This window comes from Lemur catta, chromosome 1 (assembly GCF_020740605.2).
Source record: "Lemur catta isolate mLemCat1 chromosome 1, mLemCat1.pri, whole genome shotgun sequence".
Classification (NCBI taxonomy): domain Eukaryota; kingdom Metazoa; phylum Chordata; class Mammalia; order Primates; family Lemuridae; genus Lemur; species Lemur catta.
The window spans coordinates 40,695,084-40,712,996 of record NC_059128.1 but is presented as its reverse complement, the minus strand read 5'-3'; the positions used below and the strand labels follow the sequence as shown (position 1 = coordinate 40,712,996).

Below are 17,913 nucleotides of genomic sequence, written 5' to 3'. Positions count from 1 at the left end.
ATTGTATCACATTCCTCTAATACTGAACAAGGTAAACAGAAGAAAAATCATGATGATAAAAATGAATTTATGATTATCTTTATCTTGGATATCCTTTTTGCAAGAATTAACTTTCTAAGCAGTTGTTCCATTTGAGGGATGTAGGAAAAGACCTTTTGTTATCTGCTATTGATTTTCCAAGCAGGAGGACTAGCTTGCCAAGAACAAAAGTTACCCACACAACACATGCACTGCACAAAATATTTCTGTTACAGAAAATCAGTTGGAAGGCTTCATTACTTGAAAAATATTAGAGCATTCACTGCTAAGTTTTTCTGTGAGCGTCATTTTTTTGTTTTTTTTTTTTTTTGCTTTCTTGGCTCTTCGTAATTTATGTATTAACTGGTTATGAGGAAGGAAATAGTAACAAATCTTCTTTTTAGTAAGAATTAGGAATACACAAAACTCAGTAGTATCTTAAGTGGAACACAAAGGCTGCTGGAGTTCTGTCCCTTGGTGAGCCGGTTATTCCATTTGTAAGGCATGTATCTTTAGATTGGGTAGGGTGGGATTTGCATTCCCCAAGTTACAATGAGTTTCCAGATCCTTATCAGTAAGTATTAGGAGTGACTGTTTTTAATAGTGATAATGGGGCAGCTTATTCCCAGGAGGAAACTTAGTCACTGGCAGAATTGTCAGAACCCTGAAATAGTTTGAGAAAACTCAGGATGGAAAAAATAAGCTGGGTCAAAAACAAAACAAAAAACTCTAGCTACTTTTTTGTGGAGGTTGAGACACAGGGATGGGTGGAAGTGGCAAGAAACCAGATGAACTTCCCTGAAGTCTGTGAGCTATCTAGAAGCCAGAAGAGACTAGTATTATTTACCTAAAGTACTGCAGTGTGAACGTGAAGTTTTGAGTAAGATTAAGTTGGTAACAGCCACTACTATGGAAGTATGTTCTCTGTGTAAATTGGCAAAATTTAATTTGACTTTGAGGAAAAAAAGGAATTCTGGTAGCAGGTTGTTTTTGTTGTTAGTCTGAGAAAAAATTTTAAGTAGCAGCTCATGCCAACTGAGTATTTCACTAGCGGTAGAATGGGAGTGGGAAGTGTTCGTAAACCTGCAAATCATCCTACCAAACCAAGGTTTACTGATTAATAATGGAGACAGGATAATCTTTGTTATCGTTAGGCAGAATGAAGATGAGAAGTGTAGCCTGTGCCTTCAGGTATGTCTATCCTACTTCAATTGTAAGTGCAAAAAGAATCTTTTTTAGGTTAGGGTTTCTCCATGGCCGCCTGCCTGCCAACATAACAAGTTGTGTAAAACCTTATTTAGTTTTCCTTAAATCCAGAAATGATTCTATACTAAATCCAAACAAATCAAATCACTCTTAAGGGAATAAGCGAAAACATGTGTAGCTGCCTTGGCTGGACTACATCTGTCTGCAGATGGGCTCAATTCTTTGTGCTAAGTGAATTCCTTAAGTGTCTTAAGATGACTATCACTGTCACCATCATCCAGTTTGGAGGTAAATACAAGATGTGATAGCATTTACTTAACTGTTTTTAAACTCTGACCACAATAACTTTTTTAGCTAGATAAGAGTCAACCTGACAGCTATATAAAGGCATAAAATAAAAACAAACGTCATCTGATTGTGTTAAAACAATATATTGTACATTGCAGTTTATATATACTGACAACTTTCAGTGTTGGGAATAATGAGGGTATGAAAGAAATTGAAGTTGTTGCCACCTTAGGGCACATTTTAGGGTTTATTGTGTTTATCAATTTCTCACAGCATATGTGCAGTCTCTTTTGTGCTTTGAAAAAATGTAGGCTTGTGGAGACAAACCCACTGTGAGATAAGGAGGCACCTGAGTACATAGCTCAGATGGAAACTAAGGAGCTAACTTCTGGAAGGTAAGCTGCTGTCCTCCTGAGGTGGGCCAGATTGAGTATCCTGCCATAGGAACATCTGAAAATAATAGTTGAAGTCACAGATGATTTTGAGTATCAGACAGTAGTAAGATGATTATAAAGTTTTTATTGTACAAGTAATAAATTTTTGTTGTAAAAAAATTAGAGACTATAACAAATGAAAGAAGAAAAATTCTTGTTGGAAACATTTTTAATCTGAAAAAAATCATGAACTAAAACGGTTTTGAACTTTGTATCTCTATTGTGTTTTCATTTTGTACTTTTTTTTTTTTTTTTTTGAGACAGAGTCTTGCTCTTTTTGCCCTGGCTAGAGTGCTGTGGCATCAGCCTAGCTCACAGCAACCTCAAACTCCTGGGCTTAAGCAATCCTTCTGCCTCAGCCTCCCGAGTAGCTGGGACTACAGGCATGCGCCACCATGCCCAGCTAATTTTTTCTATATATATTTTTAGGTGTCCAGATAATTTCTTTCTATTTTTTAGTAGAGACGGGATCTGTTGCTCAGGCTGGTCTTGAACTCCTGACCTTGAGCGATCCTCCTGCCTCAGCCTCCCAGAGTGCTAGGATTGCAGGCGTGAGCCACCGCGTCCAGCCTCATTTTGTATTCAAAGTATTAAATGTGCATAGTTTAGTCAATAGCTCTTTAAGACTTGTTTTGAAAAGCAATAGTCTTTCCCCTACTTCATCCCCCACTTCCTCACTTCCCCTTCCAGGAGGCTTTCATTTCTTTTGGTTTATTTGCATTTACCTCCATGTTCTTGACAGCATTCTTATATTCTGATTTCTCAGGTTCAGGTATTATCTTTTGATTTCCGATTATTGCAAATGTGGATTTAGTTCTTTTGCCTCATCCCCAGGAATGTTTTTGTTCTATCCTCTTAGTGTATGTATTCATAACTTTTCTCAGATTGGTATTCATTCTGTGTTTACACATTAGGACTGAAGGTGCTATTCACAGGTAAGCCATGTGGTAATCCATGACTACTGTTACTTTCCTATGTAACTTTTGGTTTTGCCTGAAATTTTTGTTTTTCTTTGTTTGTTTTTCTATTAACTTCTCACTAATTTAGTTCAAATTGCAACTTGTACACATTTCCTTTCAGGAAGGTGAGACACTTCAGGTATTCTGTCAGCTTCTATTACCTCAGGATGTGTTCCCATATGACTGGTTGCCTATTGGTTTTATGTATTTATTTATTTATTCACAGTGGCACCATCCTGGTTCACTGTAACTTCAAATTCCTGGGTTCATGCGCTCTTCCTGCCTTGGCCTATCAAAGTGCTAGCTAGGATTATAGGAAAGCTCTTTTTATGCATGCCTATTATCTTGGGACTTCCTCCCCCCCATATTTCTTTAAAAAAAAAACAAAAACAGTTGGAGTCTTCCTCTGTCACCCAGGCTGGTCTCAAACTTCTGGCCTCAAACGATCCTCCTGCCTTGGCCTCCCAAAGTGCTGGCATTACATCCGAGAGCCAGCGGGCAGCATCACCAGCATCTTAAGGATATGCTCTGCTGCCTCTGTGTGTTTGATTTCTTATTTTTTAGATCTCATGTCTCCTTTCTTGGTTTAGTCTTGCATTGTGGGGGAACATACTTTCCAAGTAGCTGCCTGAGAAAGGATTTATGTGAGTTAAACTGTGAGATCTTGAATGGCTGAAAATGTCTTATTCTATCCTTGCTCTTGATTGATTGATTGGATATAGATTTCTAGCTTGAAAATTTTCCTTTGAAATTTTAAAGGCAAACTTCATTGTTTTTTAATTTTTTCCATGCTCCCTGCAGTGCTCATGAAGCCCAAAGCCTTTCTGATTCCTGATTCTTCATGTGATCTGTTCTTTTCTTTGTTCCCAAGTGTTTGAAATTTCACAATATTGTGCCTTAATGGAATGAGGCACCTGATCCTGAGTACTTGATGAATCCTTTCCTCCCATTGTGCTGAGTGATTGATGAACCCTTTTAATCTGGGAACTATTTTTGAATTATTTTGTTGATAGTTTTCTCCCCTCCTTTTTTCTTCCTTAGTTTTTTCTTGAATTCTTGTTATGCAGATATTGGACGTTTTGGACTGGTCTTCTAAATGTTTGTATCCTTTTCTGTTGAGTTTTTCATTTCTGCTGTCACTTTTTTTTTTTTAAATTAAAGAGACAGGGTCTCACTATATTACCCAGGCTAGTCTTGAACTCCTGGCCTCAACTTATTCTCCCATGTTGGCCTCCAAGTGGCTGAGACTACAGGCATGAGGCGTATGACATGCAATCACATTTTTAGTTACTGAGAAAACATGCTTGTGCTCACTCTTACTTTTGGACTCCTTTCAGTCCTTGTTTTATATTTTTATTTTTTGTAGCATACTCTTCTTGTTTATAATATCTTCTCTTGTATTTCTGAAGATATTATAGATCTGTTTTTTCCCAGAGGTTTCTTCTGCCTGCATGGTCTCTATTGGGAATTGACTACATAAGGCTGAAGACAGAATGAAAATGTGGAGCCCCTTGTTCAATATTTATTAAAGAATTCCAAGACAGCAGGATTAGAGCATTAAACAAAACATGGGACTCTTCCAAGACTAGGTACTATGTGTGACTGCCCAGGTCACATGCCTGTAAAGTTGACCCTGTTCTCTTTCTTTCAACCTGCTTTTTCTGTTTTCATCTCTGTCTTTTATGTTAGAAATGTCGAGTAATTCTGGAAGCTGTGAATATGCAAGTAGTGGTTATCAACTTACTGTGAGCTTCACTGTAGGATGATCTGGCTGGGTAAATTTAATTTGGGAATTTTTCAGTTTATTTATGGTTTTTTCCTTTTAGAGTAATGGGTAATCAGATTCCCCACAAAGTAAAGGCCTGCGCATGGCTTTTTGTGAAGGGTATTGGTAGAGGGAGCCAGGGTCAGTGGTTTGCTAGAGCTGGCTCATACTGCTCATCAGGGCCAATTGTTAAATTTTTAGAAATTTTGTAAGCCAGTGCTAAATATAATTGAGAATTATACAAACTTACAGTTAAATAAGTTATATTAAAAACTTGTCACTAAAGTATAGAGTCAGCCAAAACAAAACAAAACAAAAACTTGTCACATCCTAATTATTTTATTATATTTTGTCATTATGGATATTCTTGAAATTATTTATGCCTGTTGTATCTATGTGGTGAAATATGCTACCTTGCATCTCTTCTGAACTCTGTTCAGTGATATCATTTGGTAGCTTGAAGCTGCCATGGTAAGATATTTATACCCCAGGGATCAGCAAATAATACAAAAAACTACCCTCATTCTCCTATCCTCTCCTTTCCTGAGCTGGTTGTTAAACATTTACCTACACACAGTGCTGGGATCTGTATGCACATATTCAATTAAACTGCCTTCACCTTACAGTTCAGATAACCCTCTGTTTTAACCCTCCTCAAAGATAACCTTCAGCCTTTTGCAAGGGTTGCGCAAGGGCAGTTGCCTGCCTGCCTAAGAGGGCACATGGGAATTGGGCTACATTTCAGAAAAATTTTCTGTTACTACTCCCCATTTTATCCCTCCTACTTCCAATTTTTCAGCCTTTTGAGAAAGTGTTCTCTGATGCTTACCTTAGGATTTGGTTTCTTAGATCTCTGAGTCCTTAACCTCTTATTCACTTATTTTCCATCTTCCAAAAATTTGTGGCTGTAATCTCTGGTTCTCTTTGACCTTGTGAGTCTTAAAATTCTCTTGGTCTTTGGGGAAGGATCAAAAAAGTTATGTGTTTAGTCTACCATCTTACTTGGAAGTGTGGGATATAATTCTTAATAAAAATATGTAAGTAACCTCAACAATTTAGGTGGGTTCTAAATAGGCCTAGCCAGTCCCTTGTTGGTTTCAGGATGATTCAAGCACATTACATTTATTGTGCAGTTACACCTCTCTGCTAATGATAATCTGTATTTGCAGCTGCTCCCCAGCCACTAGCATCACTGCTTCAGCTCCACCTCAGATCATCAGGCAGATTTCTCATAAGGAGTGCACAACCTAGATCCCTCACAGGCTCAGTTTACAGTAGGGTTCTTGCTCCTATGAGAATCTAATGCTGCATTGATCTGGCAGAAGGTGGAGCTTATGCCGTGATGTGAGCAATAGGCAGTGGCTGTGAATACAGATGAAGCTTTGCTAGCTCACCTCTTGCTGTGCGGGCCAGTTCCTGACAGGCCACGGACCAGTACCAGTCTGCTGCCTGGGGGATTGGGAGCCACAGGGTTAGATTCTCATTACCCTTAATTTCACTTTAGGCTACCTCATAGTCCACTAAATTCTCCTTTGCCTATTTATTGATTTATTGATTTAAGGCCATTGTAGAAAGATCATGGGATACTAAGGTGGCAACCTGTGTAAAAAAAAATTTCTTGTGATCCTTCAGAAGGGGGGATGTCGGCCTCCCAGGCACTGAAGAAACTCTGGATTTCTCTGTTGAGGAATGCATATGTATTTTTATGTTTTTTAGAGACAGGGTCTTGCTTTGTTGCCCAGGCTGGAGTGCAGTGGCACAATCATAGCTCACTGTGACCTCTAATTCTTGGACTCTAGCAATCCTCCTACCTCAGCTTCCTGAGTAGCTGGAACTATAGGCAAATGCAACCGTAAAAGGCCAATTTTTATTTTAGTTTTTTTAGAGACGGGATCTCACTATGTTGCCCAGGTTGGTCCTGAACTTCTGGCCATTGACGATCCTCCCACTTCAGCCTCCCAAAGTGCTAGGATTACAGGTGTGAGCCACATGCCCAGCCAGGAATGCAGAAATATATTTACACGTATTTCTTTAAAAAGATTTTTGTGGTTCAAGACAGTGACAGCTATGCCTAAAATGAATATATATCTGATCAAGTTTCTTTTGACACTGTATATGTGAGATAGATTAGATGTTTGGGTAAACCTTCTTATTCAAAGTTGTGAAGATGATAATTATTAATCATTTACATAAAAAGGGCTTCTGGAACTACTGCTTATTGTTCCACTTTCCAGTCTCTCCTTCCCTCACCATCTTTTGTGTTCAAGAGTTTGTTTGTTTTTTTCCCGGTTTATATGACAACTCTGTATGGATTAATGGCTGTTCTGTTTTTAATCCTTTGTAATTTCCGGTGATCGCCCTGGGAAGAAATGTTTCTCTTGCTCAGGATGGGTGGCAAGAGGATTAGCCCAGGTTTTTCCATATGATTATATGCATAGGACCAACGTTCCATGTAGTGTCTGAAAGGGTTTCTTTCTGAACTTTATTCATATGAAAAATCTTTCAAGAGTACAACTGCTAAATCACTCTGAATTGCATATTTAACAAATCACCTTCAGTGAAAAAAATAAAATTCTGTAAAATTGGGCTGTCTTGGTTTATCTAGGTCTTGTGAGTGCCATGCTTGTCACATCCCTTCCTCAAAACTGAGCTGCACTTGCCTTGGCATTGCCCACAGCATGCATTTGAATTTATAAATAAGGAGGGGCCTTGTTGGCATGGCTTGGGGGAGAATTATGGTAGATTTATGAACAGCTCACTCAGGTAGTTGACTTCATCAAGGTGATGGTAATTGCCTGCTTGGCTTACAGCCTCAGCCTGATGGTAAAGCACTTAGCTCTAGGGTAGTGGTATAACCTGGAGCAGTTACGACACTCCTGACTTTTTTGAAATGCCATAAGCTAAATGGTAGAATGAATTTTTTGCCAAACTTAACAGCACGTTCTTTTTTTCTGTCTTTTTTCTCATAGTGGGTGCTTTTTTAAAAATAAGTTTTAAGATGAGAAAGTTTAATAATTTTAACATACAGTCATAGTCTTTGTTAAAACTTTTGTTAAATCTGGGATATTGTTGAGGTAGCAGATGGCTGTTATAAAATAGGAACATGTCAACTGTAAAAAGAAACCAATGTGGATTAAATCATAATTAAATATATCTCTATGATTCACTAAAATGTTTTTCCTTTAGGTTAACTATTAATGTTGTGATAGTTCTTTTATTTTCATCTTTTGACAAAACCAAAGAATAAAAAGTAGACACAGGGAAAATGACCAAAGATTGCTTTGGAATTTTTTCATTCAAAGATTTTTAGGACATGGACCTTTCAAAGAATCTCTTTCCTTCCCCTTCCCCTCCCCCTCCCTTTTCCCCTCCTTATCCCTTTGGTCTCATTCCATTGCCCAGGCTAGAGTGTGGTGGCGTCATCATAGCTCACTGCAACCTCAAACTCTTGGGCTCCAGTGATCCTCCTGCCTCAGCTTCCTGGGTAGCTTGGACTACAGGGGCACACCCAGCTAATTTTTATATGTTTTGTAGAGATGTGTCTCTATTTTTGCCCAGGCTGATATTGAACTCATGTCCTCAAGCTATCCTCCCTCCTCTGCTTCCCGAGTGCTAAGATTACAGGGGTTAGCCACCATACTTGACCAAAAATACTAATGTTCAGTGGCTCTCGGATGCCTGCAGTTTTGCCTCTTAGGCTTTTCCCCCATCTATTATAAAATTGTTTTTGAAATTATAAAATTAACATATGTATTTGTGATTAGAAATCCAAACAACAAAAATAGACACAAATTTAAAAACCCTAACTAGCTTCCCCAAATGTCCCATTTGCTGGTTGTTACATAATACAGTTTTCTATGTATTTGCAGCCTACATGCAGTCTTTTCAATTTTGTATTACACTAACAGTATTATGCTAAAATATTGTGTCCCTCCAACACCATTAGCTTGGGTAGACTATTTAATATCATGGATATTAATCCTCTGTGTATATTGTACATATTAATGTCCCATTCTATGCCATTCTGTGGTAACCCTCATATGCAATTGAGGGTTAGGTTTTAAGTTTATACTGTCTTTTTTCCAAATAGAAGTTTAAAATTTGCATTTAGATATGGCAGTATTTTGTGTCTTGTTTAGGAAGGAGTTACTTCCTACTAGGATTATAAAATCACTCTTCCATATTTGACAGTATTGGATTTTACATTTCACTCAGCCTGCCACTTGTAAATTTTACCTTTTCACCCAGATATCCAGTTTTCTCAATTTATTCCAAATATCTTGCTTTTCTCATTTACTTAATATGTCTCTTTAATCATTTGGGATGCAGTTATTGAACTACTTATTTTTGTACTACTGCCATACTGTCTTGATTACTGTAGCCCTAGGGTATGTTTTTAGAGTTGTTATATCCCCTGCAACTAGATCATACACCATAAAATTCACCCTTTTAAAATGTACAGTTCACTGGTGTTTAGTGTATTCACAAAATTGTGTGACCATCACCACTGTCTTAATTGGAGAACATTTTCATCACTCCCCCCACCCAAAAAAAACCTCCCTACCAACTAGTAGTTACTCTCCATCCGCTCCTCCCTCCAGTGGCTGCCCTAGGCAGTCACTGTTCTACTTTCTTTCTCTATAGATTTGCCTATTGTGGACATTTCATACAAATGACATCATACAATATATGCCTTTTGTGTCTGGCATGATGTTTTCAAGGTTCATCCATTATGGTACTGGGAATCAGTACTTTAATCCCTTTTAATGGCTGAATAATACTCTGTCATTTGGATATAGCACAATTTATTCATCTCTTGATAGACATTGGGGTTGTTTCCACCTTTGGCTGTTATTAATAGTGTTGCTATAAACTTTGGTGTACAATTATTTGAGATTTTTTAGGTATATACCTGTCAGTGGAATTGCTGGGTCACGTGGTAATTCTTTAATTTTTTTTTAATGTTGATCTTTTATCTGATAAGTTTATTGAAGTTTAACTATTGGACCAAATAATTTTTCAGTTAGAGGTTTAACTTGAAAGCCCCAAACAAAGTAGTTTGCAAGTAATGATAGATTTTTGTGCCTTCCTTTTTAATATTTTAATCTTTTTTTGTAATATGGCTTGCATCTTTATTTCTGGCTCTATGTGGGAATGTTTTTAATGTTTTGCCATTGTGTATGCTATTTTCTGTGAGTTTCTGGTAGATTCCTTTTATTAAGGTAAAGAAGTTTTCCTCTATCTCAAGTTTGCTGAGAATTTTATCAGGAATAGGTGCTTGTCTTAGTCTGTTCAGGCTGTTATAATAGAATACCATACACTGGATGGCTTATAAACAACAGAAATTTATTTCTTGTTTATTTCTTCTTATTTCTGGAAGCTGAGCAGTCCTAGATCAAGGCACCAGCAGATTCAGAGTCTGGTGAGGGTCTGCTTCTTATTTCTTAGATGGCCATCTTTTCAGAAAGGATGAAGGGGAGCCCTCTGGGGTCTTCATCCTTAATAACCTCATCACCTCCCAAAGTCTCCACCTCCAGTTACCATCACAGTGAGGGTTAGGTTTTAACATATGCATTTTGGAGGGGGAGTGTAAGCATTCAGTCTATAGCAGTGCTGAATATTTTTATTTCTCTTTAAGAATTTATTGGAATATGGTGTCTTTAAACTATTACATTTTAGCAGCACTGGGCTTGCACATTACTATTTGCCTTGGTTGGTTCTAGTTACTTCAGTGGATTTTTCTTCCTAGTCTGTTTCATGTGAACCTTTGAGACATATGGATTTCCTAATGTATTTCATGTGTTTATGAGCAATCTGAAAGTCTGTTCTGGAAAATCTAGTGCTGAGTTCTGTGATGGTACAGAGCTGTACATGTAGAATACAATCCAACACGTTTATTTTCTTTGGTCCTCTTATTCCCTTCTTTTTTCCTGTAAACTAAACAATTTCAAATCTTGTTATTCAGAGTCATGAAACACACTCCTTTACATGTTTATAAATATACTCCATAATTGGTTCTACTGCTTCTCCAACCTCATTTCTGATTTAAAAAAAAAAAAAATCCAGAAAACAAAGCTACAGAAGGCTTTGAATTTTCAGCGAAGTGACAAATTACTTTTGTTCATAGGGCACTCATTACCATGGTAAAAAGAATCAACTTATTGTTGAAGTGACACAGTATGCTGGTCCATTGCTTTCAGAAGGATCTAAAATAATCCAAATACTTTTTTGTAGACATGACAGTGTGGCCTGCTCAAGGTGTGTTTAAGCATCCTTAGTATACATCAGGCACAGCTGAGAGAGTTAGTAGAGGAAGTAAAATCCTCTGAGTTGAGGTTCTCTGTCACATTACAGAGAATCCAAAACAAATCCAGATACGCTTTACTTGTGACTGAGGAAAATTAAGTACTTCCTATTAAGGTTCATTACTTCTCTCCCTCTCCCCGCCACCCTCCTCCCCCCCAGCAATTCATATTGAAGACAACTGGTAGAGAAGGTCTGGGGTCTAGAGAATTAAATGAGGCAAAAGTAAAAAGTGATTTTTAGACTTGGGCCACAAATTGCATAGGTTAGGGCTACAGGTAATGTGGTAATCTTTGGTCAAATTACGTTGGTGTTAGATTTTGAAATGCTTTTTCTTAGGTTTTGCTATCCCCATAGCAAGATTGTTTGGGACCTAAGTCTTAGAGATTTTCGTTTAACAGTTATGTTTGGCTAAGATCTGGGCGAGTTTCGGTTTGGTGGGGAGAGAAAAAGAATCAATCAGGATTTGACATTTGCTGCGAAAAATCTACCCTGATTTTTTAGAGGATGTCAAAAATAAAACTAAATTTCCTGATAGCTAATAAAATATAGAGGGCTATCTAATCTTTTAGTTTATGAATGGAAGTAAAGAGTTTAGGAAAATCAAAGTGTAATTCATTTTGGACTAGCCAAATAATTTTCTCCTTTATGAATAGTGATAATCAAAAAGAGCATTAAATTTTATTATTATCAGGAGAACAGGAGAATTTGAGATGCAAGATAGAAAAACTCCCCGTAATACAAACTTTGGGAACATTTTGATATTAATTAGAACAAAACTGTTGGTGCCATTTTACCTCCCTAAAACAATTGGTATAATTTGTATTTATCAGATGTGTGACTTAGGAAATTAGGGAGAATTGAGTAGTAATGGATGAGATCAAACATCATTAGAAGGAACATAAACTTTATTAAATCATGGAAAGATTTAGAACAGTCAAGGGAACTAGTTCAAACTCAGAAGAATATGAACACCTGTGAAGTTAAAATCAGTTTAGTTGTATTAGCTGAAGAAAGTGTGTAATAAACCGGTTGGGTGACTTTAAAGGATGTTTAACCCGGTTTTATGTTTCTTTCTTTCTTTTTTTTTTTAAGAGAACAGTACATAGGAGAATTTATTTAATTTTTGTGTGTGTTTTAGTGTTCCATTTTCTTTCTTTTTTTTTTATTTCAGCATATTATGGGGGTACAAAAGTGTAGGTTACATATATTGCCCTTGCCTCCCCCCCTCCCGCTGGTTTTATGTTTCTTGACAGTTGAATAACTTCCATTTTTAAAGGTTTAACTTCCTATTCAGTAGTGTTTTGGGGAGTCACTGAATTTTCTGTTTCTGAGATTTGCAGGAATGTGATGGTGGAATAGGATTAAAATACCCTCGGACCTTTAAAAAGGGGGGAGGGGATTTTGGGCTTAAAGTTCTTTTTTAAGACCAAAAAAAATTCACAGTAATTTGATTTCTCTGATCAAATTTGACTGGTTTATTTAAGATTTTGTTTTAGCTTCTTGAGCCTTCCTATTCCTCTAATTCCTAGTTCTATGCTAGGGAAAACGTTAATTTCAGCAGTATTTTTCTCTACCTTATGGCTAACCTTCATTTTTTTATATTAAGTTCAATTACAGATGATTTTTTTTACTGCTAGACTTGTCTGTTTTTGTTCCCCTGACTACTGGTGTTCTTCTCTCTCCCCCCATCTTCTCAAATGAGAGCCTGTGGAAGGCATTTATGTGTAGTTTTAGATTTGTGTGTTTCCTGTAATGCAAGTAATTTAGAGCTCAGTTGAATCAGATAGCCATGATGTCGTTTTTCTCTTTCCATCTACATTTAATTTTAGTATTGTAAACTTGGGAAATACTATACACTTAATTACTAACAGAGGGTGACTTAAAACTACTCAACTGATTTTTAACGTGATTCCTGGGTGTTCTTTTCCTTTTAAATTTTTTTTGGTCTACATAAATGTTCTTCTAAAATTTATTTCAAATCTATTTGAGTGTTTCAGGAATGGTTTGAGAACACACTGGGATCAGATTCAGTTTCAAAAAGACCTTGTTTTTTGTGCCATTTTATTTCTGTGTATTATCCTGATGTTCTCATCCCATTTTTGGATTTGGGCATTCATACTGTATTCTTTTTATGGATTTTATTTATTTTTGAAAAAATTGTTTTATGATCTGCTTAACTGCAATAGCTTTGTAAAATCTTGTGCCTTAAATGTATTATATCATTTGGGTATGGCACACATATACCCTGCTCCCCTTTTTCTCTATAGCCCTTGACATTTTATATACTGTATATGTTAGTAGAACATAAGCTTGAAGAGGATGGAGATTTTTGTACTTTGTTCACTGTTCTATCTCCAATCTCTGAAGGAGTGCTTGGTATAGTAGATGCTCAATAAATACCAAATGAGTGAGTGAAAGATCTATTTGATAATTTAGCTTGTTAACTGTGGGATTTAAATAAGAGAAATGATTTGCTTGAATGTTCAAATTAGAGACTGAAAGACTGAAAGTTGTTTTATACTTGTAATGTGAAATGGAAGATAATTCACCAAGGTAAAGTATTGGGCTTCTAATACCGTGCTCTTGTTAGGCCCCACAAGATGGTTTCAATTTGAGCACAACTCAGGTCTTGCAGATCTAGATGAGGCTGACCTGGAAACCTCTACCTTCTTTGTGGTTGTTATTAAATCTCTGTGATATATGTATATTAATAGCTTTTCCTATGCTGTTCTCATCGTCTCCTGCACTGAATAATTTCTGATCTAGATTAGTATTTTGTAAATTTGAGTAAGATGCGGACTTTATTCAAAGGAAGAAATTTATTGAGGTCCTTCATTGTAGATATAATTTTATAATATTTACATTAGATTATAATGTAGTTAAACAAGTATGCAGCTATAAAGAGCAAGTAAATACATAATACGTATACTACTTCAATATTATTTTGATACTAATTTGACTAAAGTTTGAAAAGCTAACTAAATTGATGCATGCAAGGTAAATGCTGACATGACATATTCTCTGCAGATTCTTTGTGTTTGTCATTTTTTAAAGATACCATGATAACTCACCCTCACTGCTTTTCTCCACTTGAACTGCTGCTGGAACCTTTTGTTCACACTTTGGCTTTCATTTGCCTTCATTAAATCAGGGTTTCTGGCACATTGGAACATATCATCTGTAGCTGTTAAATAATTATTTTCCTAGTGAATTCAGGAGCTGAAGAACATATTTGATTATTGTTGGGTGTTTAATATTTTTCTCACCTGTCCATTCTACTCATAGTAGAAATAATTATTTGTAGTAAATGTTACTTTCCTTAAACATATTGATATGTAAAACATTGAATGAACTGATTTGTAAAGGATCTACTTGAATGTGAAGTGAACCTAGGTCTAGTGCTATCACCTCTTCATAAGATCCCAGGTAATACAGGTTAGCTTCTCTTTTGCGTCTGGTGATGTTTAGTTATTTGTTGATTACTGTAGAAGGCTTTTTGGATAAAAGGCCTTTTTTCAGATTGTCTTAAACATGGCTTTCTAAAACTGGGTGGGAAGTGTTGTTTAGTGCATAATAGGTCAAAGTAATAGTATCAACATATCAAATGTTTTCATAGGGAGAACTTGGTGTACCTCATTATTTGAATTTTCATAATGTAAAATGTATGTTTTGAACCTTTAGTATGTCAGAAAATGGCTACATCTTTGTCTACTGTGATCTTGAGCAAGTTTCACTTTCTGAGCTTTTATCTCCTTTTCTGCACAGTGGTTGCAGATCATGAGATACAAAAATGTTGAGGGATACTAGGCACTATTTCTGGTAACATGAGGACCACTAGGGCATAGACATTGGGGAGGAAGAGGCATTAGCTGGTACAATGGCTGCAAGATGCAAATGAGTTTAGGAACAGAAAGAGGACCAAACGGGGTGTTTGTGAAAATACTTTGTAGATTTAAAAACATTCCTTTACAGCTCAGGTGCTGTTTAGGAAGGATGTGTTGTTTTTCTCTTTCCTTGGGCTATGGTTAGCTACAAGGCAACCTTGCCTACGAAATTGGATCCTGCTTTGAAGGGTGGAAAGGAAGAGGTTGGACCCAGGAGTCACGAATTCCAGTAATTTGTGATTACTGCTGGAATGATTACTGTTATTTATTTGTGTGAATAGTCCTGTTCTATAAGATTGGCAATAGGAAAGAGAGGAATAGGCTTATTACCAGAAACTTTGGTTGAGGGAGTTTTGTATTATTTCTGACCCTTTTCACATTCCCCTTTACTTCACTCTTGGCTTTGCTGTTTGGAATGCTATAGTTTTGCCATCTCATAACCCAGCACTGAAATCTAATCTTGGGTATCAGATTCTCCTTTGTGGTTTGATTTGTTAATAATTAAAATACCTAAGGGTTCTGGGTGTGAACTGTGCATACTTTAATTATAGAACCAGGGAAGTTAGAGTTGTCTATGAAGTAATTAATAAAACATTGTGGCTTTAAGATGTATATAAATATACAGAAATAACCAAAATCTATAGGACAGTTTAATTATGCTTTTATAACATAAACATGAAAGATAGAAGTATTTTTTAAGCTTCTTGGTGTCGTCTTCCTTTCTGGTTTGAGTGTGTAGGAGTCTGTTTATCAGAAGTTTGGTTAGTGTTGATGCTGGTTTGGCTTTTTTTTTTAAATCTATGTAAACATAACCCTAGACAGCTGTGTTTAATATAGTAAAGAATCATGGAGAAACTTTACAGTGTTTCTTGTTGGGACTTAGTGTCTGTGTATTTTAGTACTTAAAGGATGTGGTTTGGTGCTTTGAAAATGAGAGGGAGGTCGCCTAACTCATAGCTCAATGCGTGCATGTCTAGATTGTTCTGTACTGGAGGTTATTAGCAACATGAAAGTTGTTTTTACTCTGGTTAAACTGAGAGTATTAAGTTAAATAACTTTAATGTGGAAGTGTTTGTTTACACATGGCTGGTGAGTAGGATTTTCTTTAAAATCTGATATTGCACAGGAATGTTTTAGGTAACTAGAGTTCTGGAAGAAAACTGCTACTCAAGCCAAACTATTTTTTGCTTTGCAGAAAAGTAACCAAGATTGAGTGACCATGGCCTGAAAGAGTGTTCGCTGTTTCTCTACCTCCTCCACCTCTCATCTCTGAGAAAGCAGGGCGTTAGATCAGGTGGAGTGGTGTAATTGCATCAACTACCTGGGCTGCTCAAGTATTGGTTAGTCAGACTCTTACAATGTTCCACTTAAGAGATTCTTGCTGATTGGCTGGTTTAAGTCCTTTGGTTTGACATTGATTCACTCTAATGAATGCTTGCCATGTATAGGCACTGTGCTGCGTGCTCCACGAAGGATACAAAAAATATTACCCTTACCTTGAAGATGAGCTAGAACGTGGTAAGGGGCCCAGGGGAGGCACAGTTCTGGGACTTAAAAGCAAGTGTATATAGTAGCCATTTGGTAATATTGATAGGGTGGGGGTGAGGTAGTGGATGAGACCTGGGCAGGGTGGGGCCCAGTTGGATAAGTGGTTTCCATGGTTCCAGTGGGTAAAGGGTGGGTGACAGAAATGATCAAAGGGTAGAGAAGAAAGGTCAAATTGACAGGATTGGGCTACTGTGAATGTGAAAGGCAAAATGGAGGGATTAGGCAGGAGCTCTTAATCAGAGCCCTGAGATTGCCCCCCAATCCTGTCAAAATCATTTATATTTTGGGGGGGATAGAGAACTTGGACCTTTCCTCAGATTCTGAAAAGGGTCCAGCACCCAAAAAAGATTGACCACTGCTGTGCTAAGTTTTCAATCGTTGGTGACTGAGAGGATGGTGAGGCTTGTGGAGAAAAGAGGCAGTTTTACGTTAGAGCAAACCGGTCCTTGTGGGAAGGATGGTGGGATTGAGAGACTAGGGTGGCTTGCCTTGTCCAACTGGGTTTCCCACCCAGCAAGTTATGTTGATCAATTGCAGTGGATTGAGTGTCAGTGAAGGGCAGGTGTTCTCAGTCAAAGGAATTCCTCAGCATTATTTCCTCCCTTATTTGGAGACTAGATTGATGAAGATGTGGGAGACTAGAATGTGATTGTAGGGTAGTTTCTGGTGTTTACTTTTCATGGAAAAGTGCCCCTTGTGTTGTGTGTATGATCCTGTGGGGATCTGTAAAAATATCAGACAGGGACTCTGTTCTTAAGGAGTTTATGGTCTGTAATAATATAATACTTTCCTCTGACTTTTCATTCAGCTTGGATCTGTGTATGTTCAGTTATCTGTGACCATTTCCTGGGCAAAGAGAAACATTTCTGTTAAAATGAACTTGAAGTGACTTTGGTTTGTCTTTTGGATTTCCTTTTAGAGAATGGAAAGCGCTGGGATTAAAGGGTTTAGACATTACAATCATAAGTATACTGTACTTGTAATTAGAACCTCTGTACAGCTGATTTTGTCACTTTTAGGCACTCATTTGACTCTTGTGACTATTTTGTGTGTAGGTGTGTGTGTGCATGTGTGTATGTACACACACATATATGGCTTTGTTTAAAATACTATAAAGCTCATTTTAAAAAATGACCCAGCACTGAGTATTCTAAGATGAACTACCCTTTCTATAATTGATCATTTGAAAATACTTACTGTACTTTAATTGGTCAGTTTCCATGTTTGTGAAATGAGAATAATAATTGTATCTTACAGAGTTGTCCTGGAGATGAAATTAATACATATACATACATAATGAAGCTCTTTAGAATAGTGTTTATAGCTACATGGTAAATATTCAAAAATATTAATGGCTACATCGTTAATATTTTAAAATTAATACTATCATTTCCCCCTTCCCCATGGGTGAATGTGGAAGGTGGCTATTCTTGTTATAAAGGGATTTACAGTGAGCTACTTAAATAGCAAAATTTCCTGTGCATTTATTTAAATGTTCAATTTAT

General features: G+C 36.9%; 1 protein-coding gene across 5 annotated transcripts in view; it reads left to right on the top strand.

Moving 5' to 3' along the window:
- The window catches only part of FBXO34 (F-box protein 34), a 134,027-nt gene that overhangs the window by 99,556 nt on the left and 16,558 nt on the right, over positions 1-17,913 (top strand). Inside the window, exon 1 of one of the 5 annotated variants that reach the window (XR_006738808.1) lies at positions 16,283-16,378. The exons of 3 other annotated variants lie outside the window; for them this stretch is intronic. The gene's annotated coding sequence lies outside the window, so the exon portion shown is untranslated. Of the gene's footprint in view, positions 1-16,282; positions 16,379-17,913 lie in introns of those variants that run through there. One more of the 5 variants, XM_045566732.1, reaches the window with a different exon arrangement.